Here is a 16,052-nt window from a genome sequence, read left to right as displayed (position 1 = left end):
TAAAACATTTGCAGCTTTAATTCAACGTTAATGACAGTAAATGAAAAGTCCTTTGGGGTTTTGGACAAAAGACACAACTTGAAGACGTCACTTTTGGAGACTAAATGATTAATCATGAAAACAATCTACAGATTATGACATGTCGATCATCTCGTGTGTGAACATTTCCACCGTGTCGTCACACTATAAGAGCAGTTCTAACGTGTGACGGTCACGTTTGGTTCATGAGTCGCTGAACGTGTTGGCAGAACGATATCCAGTGAATTATCATAATTACGAGGACACCTGGATTAAATACAGACACACAATCTGTCACACTGCAAATTCAGCAAGAAGAAGCTGCAGCATCGCGTCGCAGATCAGAGTGTGATGCAGTCGTTCGTTCACAGAACGGATTCAAACCACCGATCATCTGAGATAATTCATCCCCTCGGGACAAAGAACGAGCACCTGTTGTATTATAATATCGACTGTATCGTTAAGATGCAACATGGCTTCGTATGGAAGCCCAGAAAGGCCAAAATATTAAAGTCTGATCTAAATAGTTTTCTCTACCTAAGAAAAAAAGTTTAGTTCTTTCTCTTCAATTCTTCCTTATGACTATGAGCCAAAGTTCCCTTAACTGTGGGACTTCTGTCAGTCGTGCTCAGATTATGAAAAACAATTCAGAATTGAAGATATTTGCAGAGCATTTTGTCTTGGTGGCTGCACAGATCGAGCGTGCAACAAATGTGCATGATGGTCAACAAAACAGACGAGTCCACGCAGTCGTTTTGTCAACAGACCAAACTCCAAAGATTTTCCTTTTACAGGGAAATCGATGATGTAAAACAGACAAACAGAAAAATCCTCTCATCTGAGAAACTTCAATATGAAACATGTTGGCATCTTTGCTTGAAATAATATCGATTAATGTGCCTCAATTTATTAATTAAACATTTAGTCCACAAAATGCCAGTTTCACATCTTGTTTTATCCAACAAACAGCAGATTATCAGCGCCGATTAACGTGATTAATGTGTAATCTCGTTCAAATAAGATTACAGATTTAAAACATGCTGCAGAGATCGTCAGCAGCCGAGGCTGAACTGCACCGAACGTCTGCTGAATATTTACAATCAGATAAAAAGGATCTGATTCAAACGTCACCTCCCTGATTGTCACAGCTTCTCCCCATCAGAGACGAGAAACTCGGCGAACGTGCAGCAACAACCGCCCGACGTGACCACGAGACACGTCGCACACAGGACGAGCAAACATTTCAGCAGCGAAGCGTCGCTCTGATCCCGAACACCAGACGTGAATCCATCATGTTTTCCTTTAAGAGAAAAGACAAATCCGCCCTCCAACAGCAGCAGCAGCAGCAGCAGCAGCAGCAGACACCTGCAGAACCTCAGACGAGTCCAACAAGGCAGACGTCCATGTTGCCGTCGAGTACCGGACCTGTTCTGACAACCGTCCAGTCCAGAGGAAACATGTTTTCTGCACGTGCATGTGACAGATTTACCTCTCAGAAGGCAGCAGCTCACCACGGCCTCCCTCTGGGCCGAGGCTCAGGGGCCACTGCAGATCCTGGTCCCACAGAGACCAGCAGCCCGGGCTTCCTTCCACCTCATCCCTGCGCTCGTCCGCCGTCGGCCAATCCTCACCGGCTCGCCTGCTCGCCCCCCCGATCAGGAAGGAGAGTCGCTTTTTAAATCCTCGCTGTGAAATAAGAGAAGGAATCGATTCTCTCTCTCTCTCTCTCTCCTCCACCTCTTCCCTCTCCTCTTCTCTCATCCACCTCTGTTCTGTTTTCCCTCTCTTCCCCCACCACCCTCTCCTCGCTGTCTCCACCTCCTCGGGACTGAGGAAGCTCTGTTACCATGGAGACGCATGAGGCTGAAGCCCGATTGGTGGAGTTTGTTGTGATGCAGCCGGTCGGTGGTGCAGCCCACCGGACCGACTGCCTGCTCAGAGAACATCATCTGCGAGGAAGTTCAGCACAGTCGGAGAGGAAACCAGAGACTTTAGATAAATGTAAATATAAACATTACATCCTTTAGATTTAGTGGAAATCTCACACATGCACAGCAAAAAAAAAATCCAATTTATGTTCATTGCTGTTATCATGTTTGCTGAATGATTTGTATTTTCCTCCAGTTTGCTTTTTTTATGTCATTACTCATGTTCATTCTTACTCTGTGAATATTCAATAACGAGCTCAATAGAACAGGTTGATGCCACGCTGTGATCTAAAAAACATTTGTACGCTCACTGAAGTGTGAAACAAATGTGAGTAACAGTCTGTAAGATGTCAGAGAAACGAGTCCGAGGGATGTTTTCAAATGTCTCACTTTGTCCGACAGTCTAAAACCAAAAGATTTCATTTGTTTTAGAGGCTGCGACCTGAGAAATGTTGGCATAACGAGGCAAAAAAGCTAAAAATCTTCATGTTTGTGAAGTTGAAGGCTTCTGAACATCAAGAGGAAACTGTGATCTAACAAGTTTTGGTATCATTTGTTCCACAATTTTCCAGAAAACAAGTAAGAAGTTTTGTTTCCACAAGACCTGTTCTGTCCGACCAGCAGCTCAGAAACACAAAAAAATTAAAAAGATGACACCAAACAAAATAAAATCAGATCTAAGAAGCTGTAACCTGAGACATTCTGGGGCTAAAACGTATCGTTGATCCTCTAATTAATATAGTTTGGACATTGAAACGGAGCTCTGATGAAAAAAACTCTTTTTTTAACGCTCAGCAGATTTCACGTTCTGCACATTAAACACTGTGAAACACACAAACCATAAATCATCTGCTGACACATGAGCTCTTCACTTCAGCTGTGATTATTTCCGAATGTGATACGCGAGCTGAGGCGTTCGGCGGTGACGTGCAGAACACGTGCATGAATCAGTTTAATCTGCTGCCACAGGCGGATCACCTGCTCTCATCATCATGCATCTGTTTGCAGGATGTCGTGACCGTCCTGCTTCTTCCTGCTGTGTGTTCGTCTCACCTGCGCCGGCCACAGAATCAGAATGAGCCAGCTGAGCGGCGCCAACGCAGGTTTCTCTCTCTCTCTCTCTTTTTTTTTGACTAACAAATCAGTGCACGAGGAAAAAAAAAAGTGTGCAAATGTCATTAATCCGGCGCGCAGCTGTGACGCCGCTCTGCTGCCTCGGCGGCTGTAATCTACATTTACATGTGGAACCTGCAGCAGCTTCGGCTTAAAGACTCGACGGTCGTTTAAAATGCAAAATCTGAACTCGTATGAAAATATGTGCTGTGGTTCTCAGAGACAATCACTGTTGCCCCTGTGTTTCAGATTTAATGCTAAGCTAAGATAGCAGCCTGCTAATGAGCGGCTCGAGCTGGAGGTATTTCTCTGAATGAGACCTGAGTGAGCTGAAGGCGTAGGATAAACTCCATGACTCACATGTCGACGCTTTTTTAAACGCGTCTTTAATTACATCCAGCCAACACGTCTCAGAGGGCCTGAGGTTAAAAATATCCCACCTGCAGCCAGACGGGCTCTGTGGGGGGATTGTGTGGCTGCTGCCGCTTCAACATCCAGCGCACAGAACTGCAGAACCGAGGCTGAACCCGAAAGACCACAGCAGATCACAGAAGGCAAACTTAAACAGAGATTTAATCTACTGGCATGCCAACCAAACAGGAAGTGAGGCCGAGAATGAGAATGAGCTCTGCCATTTGTGCAGCGGTACCTCGACTGCAGCCTCCGGTTTTTATCTGTGAGCTGCAGGGAAGTGTGTGCATCTTCAGAATGAAATGACTTGTTGATGGGTACTCCGCCCAACACACACACACACACACACACACACACACACACACTTTATCTGAGCATCAGCAGAGCACCAGGCTAACAGAATCAAGCTCTGCTCTCCAAACACCACAGTCCTGCTCTACACGCAGATCCTGGTCGGGAACATCTGCCGCGATTACAGCAGTTAATTTGTGATGCTGTCAAACATCAGCGGCTCGGATCAAACAGCAGGTCGCTCTGCGTCGGCTCCTGTGGTGCGACTGACGGCATTTTGTCAGGACGTCACACGCGGCATGTGTTCGGTCAAACTCCCAGAGGATTGTTGTTACTGCGACACAGAGGAGATATCGTGACCTACAAATCTTGTTTGTAACATGTTTGTCTTTGTCTCCACCACAGAGACATGTCTCCATCTTTACACAGACCTGACTCCATCTTTACACAGACCTGTCTCCATCATCTTTACACAGACTTGTCTCCATCTTTACACAGACCTGTCTCCATCATCTTTACACAGACCTGTCTCCATCATCTTTACACAGACCTGTCTCCATCTTTACACAGACCTGTCTCCATCTTTACACAGACCTGTCTCCATCATCTTTACACAGACCTGTCTCCATCATCTTTACACAGACCTGTCTCCATCTTTACACAGACCTGTCTCCATCATCTTCACACAGACCTGTCTCCATCATCTTTACACAGACCTGTCTCCATCTTTACACAGACCTGTCTCCATCATCTTTACACAGGCCTGTCTCCATCTTTACACAGGCCTGTCTCCATCTTTACACAGACCTGTCTCCATCTTTACACAGACCTGTCTCCATCCTCTTTACACAGACCTGTCTCCATCTTTACACAGACCTGTCTCCATCTTTACACAGACCTGTCTCCATCATCTTTACACAGACCTGTCTCCATCTTTACACAGACCTGTCTCCATCATCTTTACACAGACCTGTCTCCATCATCTTTACACAGACCTGTCTCCATCTTTACACAGACCTGTCTCCATCTTTACACAGACCTGTCTCCATCATCTTTACACAGACCTGTCTCCATCTTTACACAGACCTGTCTCCATCATCTTTACACAGACCTGTCTCCATCTTTACACAGACCTGTCTCCATCATCTTTACACAGACCTGTCTCCATCTTTACACAGACCTGTCTCCATCTTTACACAGACCTGTCTCCATCACGTCTTTACACAGACCTGTCTCCATCTTTACACAGACCTGTCTCCATCATCTTTACACAGACCTGTCTCCATTACGTCTTTACACAGACCTGTCTCCATCACGTCTTTACACAGACCTGTCTCCATCTTTACACAGACCTGTCTCCATCATCTTTACACAGACCTGTCTCCATCACGTCTTTACACAGACCTGTCTCCATCACATCTTTACACAGACCTGTCTCCATCTTTACACAGACCTGTCTCCATCAATAATTGTTTAACTGATAAAAATCTAATACTGTTGCACACGATCAAATATCAGTCACAGGAGACATTTCACTGCAGTTACTTTAGTAGGTTTTTGAACACATGCCTCTTGTTTGTAATGGAGTATTTGTATATTACACTGGTACGTTTATCTCAGTAAAGGCTCTGAATGCTTCCTCCGCCTCTGCTCAGCTGACTGAAGATAACAAACTACAGATGTGAGATGTTGTCACTGACCTGCAGTCCATCTTCAGGGTCGATGTCCACCCTTCCTTCCTGTGAATGAAAAATAACAGCTGAGATGAGACTCAGTGGCTGATGTTTTTTTTTTTTTTTTTTTTTTTTTGAATGAAGCGTGCACGGTTACATGAATTCAGAGCTGGAGAACTACGACACATCTCTCTGACAGTCAGACACAGCCGATATGGAGCAGAAGTCGTGTTTCAAAACAGTTTCCTTCCTCAATCCAGTTTGAGAAACACACACACAAAAAAATGTAACAGGACAGAGTGCAATATCATGAAATCTAACCTCTAATTTAAATATTTAAAAAAAAAAAAAAAGGACTTCTGTGTATGAAATTAGCTGGAAGTCTCTTTTCCTTGACGGATGCCAAACATGTTCACCCACAGATAATTTGATCATCTGACACTGTCAAAACATCACAACATGAAGAGAGGCGTGGGCAGCGAATGAGAGTGAACGCGGGCCTGACGCGATGGCCGGGTGATGAGAGAGGACGGGCTATTTTTAGCTCAGGGCAGTGGAGGTGGTGGAGGTGGAGGGAGGGAGGGTGGGGTGATGGCAGGGAGCAGTGTGATGGTGGCAGCGCTGCTAGCAGGGGTTAGTGGTGACGCTTCTCAAATTGCTCCGCTCTCCTGCATTCTGGTAAATGGCGGCGATGCATCAGCGTCTGAAGAGGAGGCAGCTAATCACCGTGCACGCCGTCCATCTGAGCCCGCCGTTACTTTGTGCATCTGTAATGATTCTCACTGCACTTAAGTACAAATGTATGAGAAATGAGGAGACACACACTGATTTGTTTCTTTTAAAGCCTTTGGTTTCTCATTTTTACATGTCAAACTAAGATTAACGAGTGTTGGTGGATCTTTAGGTCGCCTGAAGGCAGCAGAGCGTTTGAGTTGGTCGTCCACTGCAGGAGAAACGAAACAACTCACCAAGAAACTGTTTGTTGTAAAGATGCAGCTGATGTTTATTAATCTAGAAGGAGCGCTCTGTAGTTTCAGAGACGAAGTTCAAACTCAGGATTTTAATTAATGAACAATGTTTGAAGCTACAACAGTGGCAGGGTCCGCCACATAGAAACAAAATAGTAAATTAAAGCTGCGAGCAGCGTTGGTCGGGCCCTCGCAGTCCACGCACCTCGGGGGATGCTGCCGTCAGGGCTTCCGTACGCAACGCCTCGAAGAAGCCGTTTCTTTATAATTTGGTGCCCTGCTCCCGCTGGCATTAAGTAATGCACGCTGAAGACAGAAAAAAGAGCGTGTACTGCTGCATGATTCCCCAGACAAAGACTGAGTTGATGGTCCGCTTCTGGAGCTGGCTGACATGAGGCATGATGCAATGAAATAGTTTCAGGAAGAAGCTGAAAGTATCATCGTCCAGTAGCTGAAGAGAATTTTTTCTCCAGTTCTTCCAGCTGCTCTACACTCTGGCGATGATGTCACGCACTCTAGCTCACGCAATACACACCCATTATAAAATCAGAAGAAGGCCTAAAAATCCGTAAAACTAAAACTGTGATGATTTGGAAACCATAAGAGATTTTTAAAAACTGAATACATGCCCAACAGTTCAAGGTCTTCTCACTCTTTAAAAGGTGGAATGGTATCTGTAGCTCAAAGCATGAAGCACAAGAAGAGGTTGAAAGTCGATGAGTTTTGAAGAGGATTTTAAGATTTTCCCATTTACTTTCCATTCAAACTAATCAGACTGCGACCAGATCGCCATCTATAGGCCGATTTGCACCAAATTTTACACAGAGCCTCATCAGTCCATGGAACACAATTATGAACATTTACGTGATAATCAGACCGTATTTTGTTTAGATGTGCAAGATTGTCTGCTTTCAACACAATATGCAGGAATTTTGTTGCAGGTTCCCTGCTCGGGCCCTAATAAAGAATCTCTTCAAAAACAATAGGGTCCTCGCAGGTTCCCTGCTCGGGCCCTAATTAAGGATCCATGGCGGGACTCAAACCCAGAGCAGAAGCAAAGCCTCCATTCACATCCTGCTCTACCACCTGAGCTAAACACCATTATGAGTTCACACTGGATGAATAAACACAATGAGTCCCGCCCACAGACTTTCTGACGAATGCAGGTGGAGCGCGCTGAAAAGGGGCGGTCTCGCTCGTTTCCCGCGTGAAATTAGTGGATTTCCCTCCAAAACTGTAGATGTGTATTTAAATAGCTGTTGGATCGTCACTCTGGTTCCAGCGGCTCTACACTGAGGACACGAATACGGTCAGTAAACGCTTCTGTACGAATCTGCTTTATGTGTGTGCTTACCTGCTCAGTTCAGGTGTGTTCATGTCTGTGTGGGAGTTGTATAGATCTCAGGTGATTAGCCCAGGTGATGTTCCTTTATATCAAAGAGCTCCACATTGCAAAGTAACCTCCATGTTGTCTCAGCCTAGTGCCGGTTAAAATGGAGCCAGCCTCCCTCTCATGTCGGTCAGATTTGTTTTTGCCTCAAATGTTTCTGAAATAACTCTGAACACGAAACTGTAGACGTCTCGTGTAACTGTTTAGTGTTGAGATAAATTCGGCTGGAACATAATCCCCTAATTACATCCACTTAAACGCGCCGCGGACTGTATGTTTTGCCCAATGCACCAAACTCCATTGTGATTTTGGCCGTTTTATATCTGCGGTGTTTATTACATGAACACTGCACAGTTAAGTAAATTTGGGTCACTGTCTCAGAACAAGTCGCTTTTTTCGTTAAATTCGGCTTGAAGTATTATTTATTTATTTATTATTTTAAACGGCATGAAAGCTGGTTAGCTAACGTTTACTGGTCAGTTTAAGTCAGTGGTTATGTTAGCTAGCTGAGTTTGTTGGAGATGCAATGCAAGGTTTGGAAACATGTTACCAGCGGCTCAGCTGCTTTATTAACGGGCTACTGACACTATAATGAGCTTATAAAGACGTCTGGGTCATTTCATCGTTGTGTTTTTACAGACGGGTTTGCATGTTAGCTAAGGTGTGTGTCTGTTGGAGAGTGTTAGCATGACGCCATTATCGTGCTGTGTAATGTTAGCTTGTTAATACTATCATCTTTACAGCTGAATATCTGAGTACAGCACAGTTAGCTAACAGGCTCCAGGTGCTCAATAATGTCTCAGTATGTTAGTATGTCAGCATCTAGAAGGTCATTTTGAGCAGCTAAAGTAGTTTATACACAAAATAAGCAGCCTCATTGTAGCTGCACAGCATGTATTCAGTGTGTTTGTCTCAGTTTTGGTTTAATGTGTTACTGCAATCACTGCACTGTGTGTCAAAAGATAGACTTTGAAATCATATTACTCGTGTATAAAGCTCTTAATGTTCTCAGAACTTATTACATTTGGTTTACATTTGTTTTACCTTTAAAAAACACATTTATTAAATCAGATGAAAGTAGATTTTATAGTGCAGAGTGATGTGAGACTCCTGAGGTGATGTCATGCACGTGGTCACAGACCGCTATATCATTCTTTATTATGAAATGATAATCCTGTAAGAAATCCCATTTTGCCAGATGTGTCTATACTCTGTCCATACATCTTTTTTCTGCTTACAATCAGAATATGTGTATACACACAGACATATATGCATGTAGTCATCATGTTATACTAAAGTGCCTCCTCCTCTCTCCAGGTGAACAGTGGGACTTGTCTTCAGCTTCAGGTGGAACAGCTCTGACCTGTATGGTGATCAGACCCGGAGAGGAGATACACCTGGTCCAACCAGGTCAGTGCAATATAGGTGCAAAAATTAGAGGCAGAAAGTGTGAGTTTTGTCAATTTCTGCTCATTAATACTCTATGATCAGTAAATGATTTTAGAGGATAGTCGAGTCTCATTCACAGGTCGTTGAATACCGACAGTTTGGGTTGGCAGAAGCCATGACAGTGTCACTGTTGGGACACTAGTCTTTCTCCCTCTTTTTCTGTTTGTCTTTAAAAAAGCTAATTAAAAAGGCAAACAAATTTGCAAGCAAGCAATGTACAGGTTAGTTCAATGGGGAATAAAAGAAGGAAGTCATAGTATTTTAATATTTACTAAGTGCGATATTGTAGCCAGCTGGCATTGTTTCAGTTTAACGAACACCTGCATTTATATATATTATGAATTATATAATTATATTTTATTTAACATGTATATCTCCACTGTTCAGCCACAACATTAAAACAACTGACAAGTGAAGTGAGCATTGATCATCTTGTTACAATCAAATGTTCTGCTGGGAAACTTTGAGTTCTGTCATTTCTGTGGATTCTCTTTGACAAACACAGCCACCCAAACACCGTTCAAACCAACTGCACCCCCTCATGGCAAAGAACCCAAGGCCTCAAACTGGTCTTCTCATTGTCCAGATCCCACTTCAGCTGAGCATCTGCTGGATGCGCCAGAACCAACTCCAATCCATGTTGGGGCCCCCATGGATCGGTCTTGGCTCTGACTGCATCCAGTGGAAGCTCAGCTGGATTGAGATCTGGGGAATGTGGAGGTCATATTGACACCTTGAGCTCTTTCCCACGTTCCTCGGGTCGTTCCTGAGCAGTTTTTGCAGCGTTGCAGGCGCGTTGTCCTGCAGGGGGCGCACTGCCACCAAGGAGTGCTGCTGCCATGAGAGGGTGTACTTGGTCCGCAGCTGTGTTTGGGTGACTGGTGTTCGTCAAAGAGACATCCACACGAATGCTGGGACCCATGGCTTCACAGCCGAACATGGCATTGGAACAAAATCATCCATGTTATTTATTTCACCTGTCACTGTTATAATGATATGACTCTCAGTGTATACACATGTTAAATACTCTATATATGTCTAAAATATCTATATGTCTATATTTCCTCTCAGTAAATCAAAATCTGATTGACCTGATTTGATTTGATAAAGCAAAACCTGTTTGAAATACTTGTACTTCCTTTGAACCCTGTTGGTTTTGAGCTGGGACTTTTACATTTAAATGGACAGCTTCATTTATGTAGATTCAACACTAACATTAGCCTTGGCGTATTCCCCTAGCAGGCCACTAATAAGGATCCTATTCAGTTTCTGACGTGCAGCTGTGTGGTGGTGAAGTTTTTGGTTTAGAAGCGGTTCTTGTTGTCACATTCATGGTAGAGGTGCAGCAAACTGAGCTGTAAACACCAGCAGAATGACCGGAGACATGTTAATTTTTGGTGGCTTGTGTAAGGTTTGTTAGCAGTAGCATTCTTATTCATGGTAGAAGTGCAGCGGATTGAGAGCTACGACACCAGCAGAACTGAGCTGAGACGTGTTGTTTTGGAGGCCTTGTGGTGTAGAGCTTTCTGGGGACAAAAGTTCAGTAAGAGCAGTCCCGTTGTTAGTGGTCTGCTAGGCAAACCTGGTGTTATTGTAATTTATAGTTTAACTTGGCCAGACTTCAGCTATCTTCAATGGCAAATGCCCGAGTGCAGTCCATCGGAGCTGTAAGCAGTGTTTTCCATGAATGGCAGTAGTCAGGCCTTTGATCAGTTGCTGGTATTGGTAATAGCGTATCTTACGAGCCCTCGTGCGATCCCGCCAACTTACAGGTCCCTCATGTTCAGACACCTATGGTTGGTAGAAGCGTGCACATAGTGTGCGTGTTTAGCTTGGGCTTCGGCCTGGCTAGGGACATGCTCAGGGCCACGGTAGAAGCTAGCCTGACGCCACTAAAGCGGCTTGGATCTCTGCCCTCAACTGTCCATGACGATTTCCCTCGCGAGTTCAGTGTGTATGGGCGCGATGCCTTTGCTTGAAGATAATGTTGAACCTCTGTGATAAAACTAAATGAAAACAATTGCAGGAATTCATTTTCTTTGCAACTGTGTGCAACAGCATCCTGCTTGATAACACCAAGCAGAGATCATTACAAAGCTGTTACAGGGCCCTCGGCCTTAATGCCCAGCAGACCACTGATAACGATCTGAATGTGTTGTGGTGACATTTTTTCTTTGGAAGCAGTTGTTGTTGTTGTTGTCATGTTAATGGTAGAGATGTAGTGAAATGATAGCTACAGATACTTTGAGTGGTTGTTAATTTGTCTGAGTACTTCTGAGTGTATTGAAGGTTTGTTTTTAGTTCTTGTACATGTGCACTTGAGCGCGCAACTGTGTGCTCAGAGAGTGCTTGATAAGCTTTATGAAGCCTTTGGAGTTGTTGTCTTGTGAACTGATAGCTACAAACAGCTTGAGCGGTTGTTAGTTATTTTGCACCCTTCGGAGTGTATTGAAGGTTTGTTTTTAGTTCTTGTACATGTGCACTTGAGCGCGCAACTGTGTGCTCAGAGAGTGCTTGATAAGCTTTATGAAACCTTTGGAGTTGTCTTGTGAACTGATAGCTACAAACAGCTTGAGCGGTTGTTAGTTATTTTGCACCCTTCGGAGTGTATTGAAGGTTTGTTTTTAGTTCTTGTACATGTGCACTTGAGTGCGCAACTGTGTGCTCAGAGAGTGCTTGATGAGCTTTATGAACCCTCGGAAGTTGTTGTTCTGCTGGCGAAAACATCGTGGTATGAAGCTTTTCAGGCTAACATTGTTAGCTAAACAATGTTGAGTGCCGTAAGCTACAATAGCCAGTTCGCCACTGTAGAGTTCCAGGCACCAAAGTTCAGTAATAGCAATCCAGTTGTTTGTGGTCAGGCTTGTGTGAACTGACCAACCAGACCAGACTTAAGTCCAACCTCAAAACCCACAGGATTCAAGGAGAGTTTTTACAGCCACTGGATAATCACAAAAAATGTATATAAAAAATGTATCTTGAAATAAAATGTAATTGAAAATACATGTCTTCTCACTATTAACAACTTGACTCTCTATGAGTCCTGTTAATAGCTCACAAAGTGCGTTATTTGACAACCTGAGAATGAGACTCAAAAAGCAGCTGTCTTTGTACAGAATTGCTTTATAAGTATGCCGGCATCATGCAATATATCAATTAATTAATAATTGTCCTCCATAATGCAGGACACTGGCTTGTCTCACATGGCCTCTCTAAGATCTCAACTTTCTGCTTTTAATGCTGATTAACTTAATCTATAATAATATATCATGTTTCATCAGCAAATGTTTAATATTGATATGAATCGACAAAGTAACTAGTAACTAAAGCTGTCAGACAAAGTACTGTGAAAGTATGAATAATATAGTTAAAACTAAATTTATGCAAAATATGAAAATTATTTAACATGTATATATATATATATATATATATATATATATATATATATATATATATATATATATATATATATATATATATATATCTATATATACACTGTTCAGTTGAAACATTAAAACAACTGACAAGTGAAGTGAGCATTGATCATCTTGTTACAATCAAATGTTCTGCTGGGAAACTTTGAGTTCTGTCATTTCTGTGGATTCTCTTTGACAAACACAGCCACCCAAACACCGTTCAGACCAACTGCACCCCCTCATGGCAAAGAACCCAAGGCCTCAAACTGGTCTCCTCATTGTCCAGATCCCACTTCAGCTGAGCATCTGCTGGATGCGCCAGAACCAACTGCCATCCATGTTGGGGCCCCCATGGATTGTTCTTGGCTCTGACTGCATCCAGTGGAAGCTCAGCTGGATTGAGATCTGGGGAATCTGGAGGTCATATTGACACCTTGAGCTCTTTCCCACGTTCCTCAGGTCGTTCCTGAGCAGTTTTTGCAGCGTTGCAGGCGCGTTGTCCTGCAGGGGGCGCACTGCCACCAAGGAGTGCTGCTGCCATGAGAGGGTGTACTTGGTCTGCAGCTGTGTTTGGGTGACTGGTGTTTGTCAAAGAGACATCCACACGAATGCTGGGACCCATAGTTTCACAGCCGAACATGACATTGGAACACAATGATCCATGTTATTTATTTCACCTGTCACTGGTTCTAATGTTGTGGCTCTCAGTGTTTACACGTGTTAACTGCTTTTTACAGACACACTCAAAACCTCCCAAAAAAGGCTAAAAACTTCCACAAATACAAACAAAACCTCCACAAATACACAAAACATTCTCAAATATACTCAAACCTCCACAAAAAACTTTAACAAATTCACTAAAAATTTCCATAAATTCACTAAAAACTTCCACAAATAGACACAAAACCTCCACAAATACACTCAAACCTCCACAAATACACAAAAAGTCCATAAATTCACTAAAACTTCCACAAATATACACAAAACCTCCACAAATACACTCAAACCTCCACAAATCCAGAAAAAACTTAAACAAATTCACAAAAAATTTCCATAAATTCACTAAGAACTTCCACAAATATACACAAAACCTCCACAAATACACTCAAACCTCCACAAATACACAAAACGTCCATAAATTCACAAAAAAAGTCCATAAATTCACTAAAACTTCCACAAATATACACTAAACCTCCACAAATACACAAAAAGTCCATAAATTCACTAAAAATTCCACAAACATACACAAAACCTCCACAAATACACTCAAACCTCCACAAATCCAGAAAAACTTTAACAAATTCACTAAAAATTTCCATGAATTCACTAAAAACTTCCACAAATATACACAAAACCTCCACAAATACACTCAAACCTCCACAAATCCAGAAAAAACTTAAACAAATTCACAAAAAATTTCCATAAATTCACTAAAAACTTCCACAAATATACACAAAACCTCCACAAATACACTCAAACCTCCACAAATCCAGAAAAACTTTAACAAATTCACTAAAAATTTCCATAAATTCACTAAAAATTTCCATAAATTCACTAAAAACTTCCACAAATCGACACAAAACCTCCACAAATACACTCAAACCTCCACAAATACACAAAACGTCCATAAATTCACAAAAAATGTCCATAAATTCACTAAAACTTCCACAAATATACACAAAACCTCCACAAATACACAAAAAGTCCATAAATTCACTAAAACTTCCACAAACATACACAAAACCTCCACAAATACACTCAAACCTCCACAAATCCAGAAAAACTTTAACAAATTTACTAAAAATTTCCATAAATTCACTAAAAACTTCCACAAATATACACAAAACCTCCACAAATACACTCAAACCTCCACAAATACACAAAACGTCCATAAATTCACAAAAAATTTCCATAAATTCACTAAAACTTCCACAAATATACACAAAACCTCCACAAATACACAAAAAGTCCATAAATTCACTAAAACTTCCACAAACATACACAAAACCTCCACAAATACACTCAAACCTCCACAAATCCAGAAAAACTTTAACAAATTCACTAAAAATTTCCATAAATTCACTAAAAATTTCCATAAATTCACTAAAAACTTCCACAAATCGACACAAAACCTCCACAAATACACTCAAACCTCCACAAATACACAAAACGTCCATAAATTCACAAAAAATGTCCATAAATTCACTAAAACTTCCACAAATATACACAAAACCTCCACAAATACACAAAAAGTCCATAAATTCACTAAAACTTCCACAAACATACACAAAACCTCCACAAATACACTCAAACCTCCACAAATCCAGAAAAACTTTAACAAATTCACTAAAAATTTCCATAAATTCACTAAAAACTTCCACAAATATACACAAAACCTCCACAAATACACTCAAACCTCCACAAATCCACAAAAAACTTATACAAATTCATTAAAAATTTCCATTAATTCACTAAAAACTTCCACAAATCGACACAAAACCTCCGCAAATACACAGACCTTCACAAATATACTCAAACCTCCACAAATTCACTAAAAACTTCCACAAATAGACACAAAACCTGCACAAGAGACGTGAAACTACCACTGCTCTTCTTTCTCATCTTGCAGGTGATGGACAGTTGAAAGGACGAATCACCAAGATGAGCCAATCAATGGAGACGAGCCGCCACAGGAGCCTGAACCTGTACTTCACGAGGGGGATCAAACATGGCTGATATATCTGCAGTTCACTGCTCGTTTCTCCAGAACGAGAGCAGCCAGGAGCTGAAAGTTGTGGGCAGAGGAACAGGCTGCTGAGGACGAGTTGGACGACGGTTTCCTGAAATGAATCCTGATTTCCTGTAAATCAAGTTTTTTGGACTGACATGTTGTTCTCAGACTGTGAGACTCCCGAACATCCTCATCAAAATAGACTCTTTGGTTTCTGTCCGTCTGTGATGAAGCATCAAATGAGTCTCTTGTGAAACAGACCTGGTTCAGTTTGTTCACTTAATTCACATCATCTTTCTACAAACTCCCCTGTTTTTTATTGGCATTTTGCTTTTATTAAAGCAGAGAAGATGGAAACAATTAGGCAGCTACCGACCTACTCATCCTGTACGAGAAGCTTGGTTTTTTAAACTGAGTACTTACTAATAACAAATAGAAGATGAGACCTGGTGAGCAGAAATGTACTAATTTGAAAAAAAATCAAATGAGAAAACATTTAAAAATATGTAATGAAGAATATTTTCGATATTTTTTTCTTTGTAACCAAATGGAATCAAAATAAAGACATTTTCTTTGTAACTGTGTGACTGAAATGACTTATGTGACTGGTGCTTCTTGTCAACACCGTTTAGCTCTTGTGTGGGACATTTAATGTCTTAAATGT

General features: G+C 41.9%; 1 protein-coding gene across 3 annotated transcripts in view; it reads right to left on the bottom strand.

The window, feature by feature from the left end:
- The window catches only part of LOC119029785 (membrane-associated phosphatidylinositol transfer protein 2-like), a 34,400-nt gene extending 32,667 nt beyond the window's left edge, over positions 1 to 1,733 (bottom strand). For all 3 annotated transcript variants that reach the window (XM_037116909.1, XM_037116910.1, XM_037116911.1), the window contains exon 1: positions 1,508 to 1,733. The gene's annotated coding sequence lies outside the window, so the exon portion shown is untranslated. The remainder of the gene's footprint in view (positions 1 to 1,507) is intronic.
- Between the last annotated feature and the right edge of the window lie 14,319 nt (positions 1,734 to 16,052).

This window comes from Acanthopagrus latus, chromosome 12 (assembly GCF_904848185.1).
Source record: "Acanthopagrus latus isolate v.2019 chromosome 12, fAcaLat1.1, whole genome shotgun sequence".
Taxonomy (NCBI): domain Eukaryota; kingdom Metazoa; phylum Chordata; class Actinopteri; order Spariformes; family Sparidae; genus Acanthopagrus; species Acanthopagrus latus.
The sequence above is the reverse complement of the archived record's forward strand: the minus strand, read 5'-3'. Positions and strand labels throughout refer to the sequence as shown.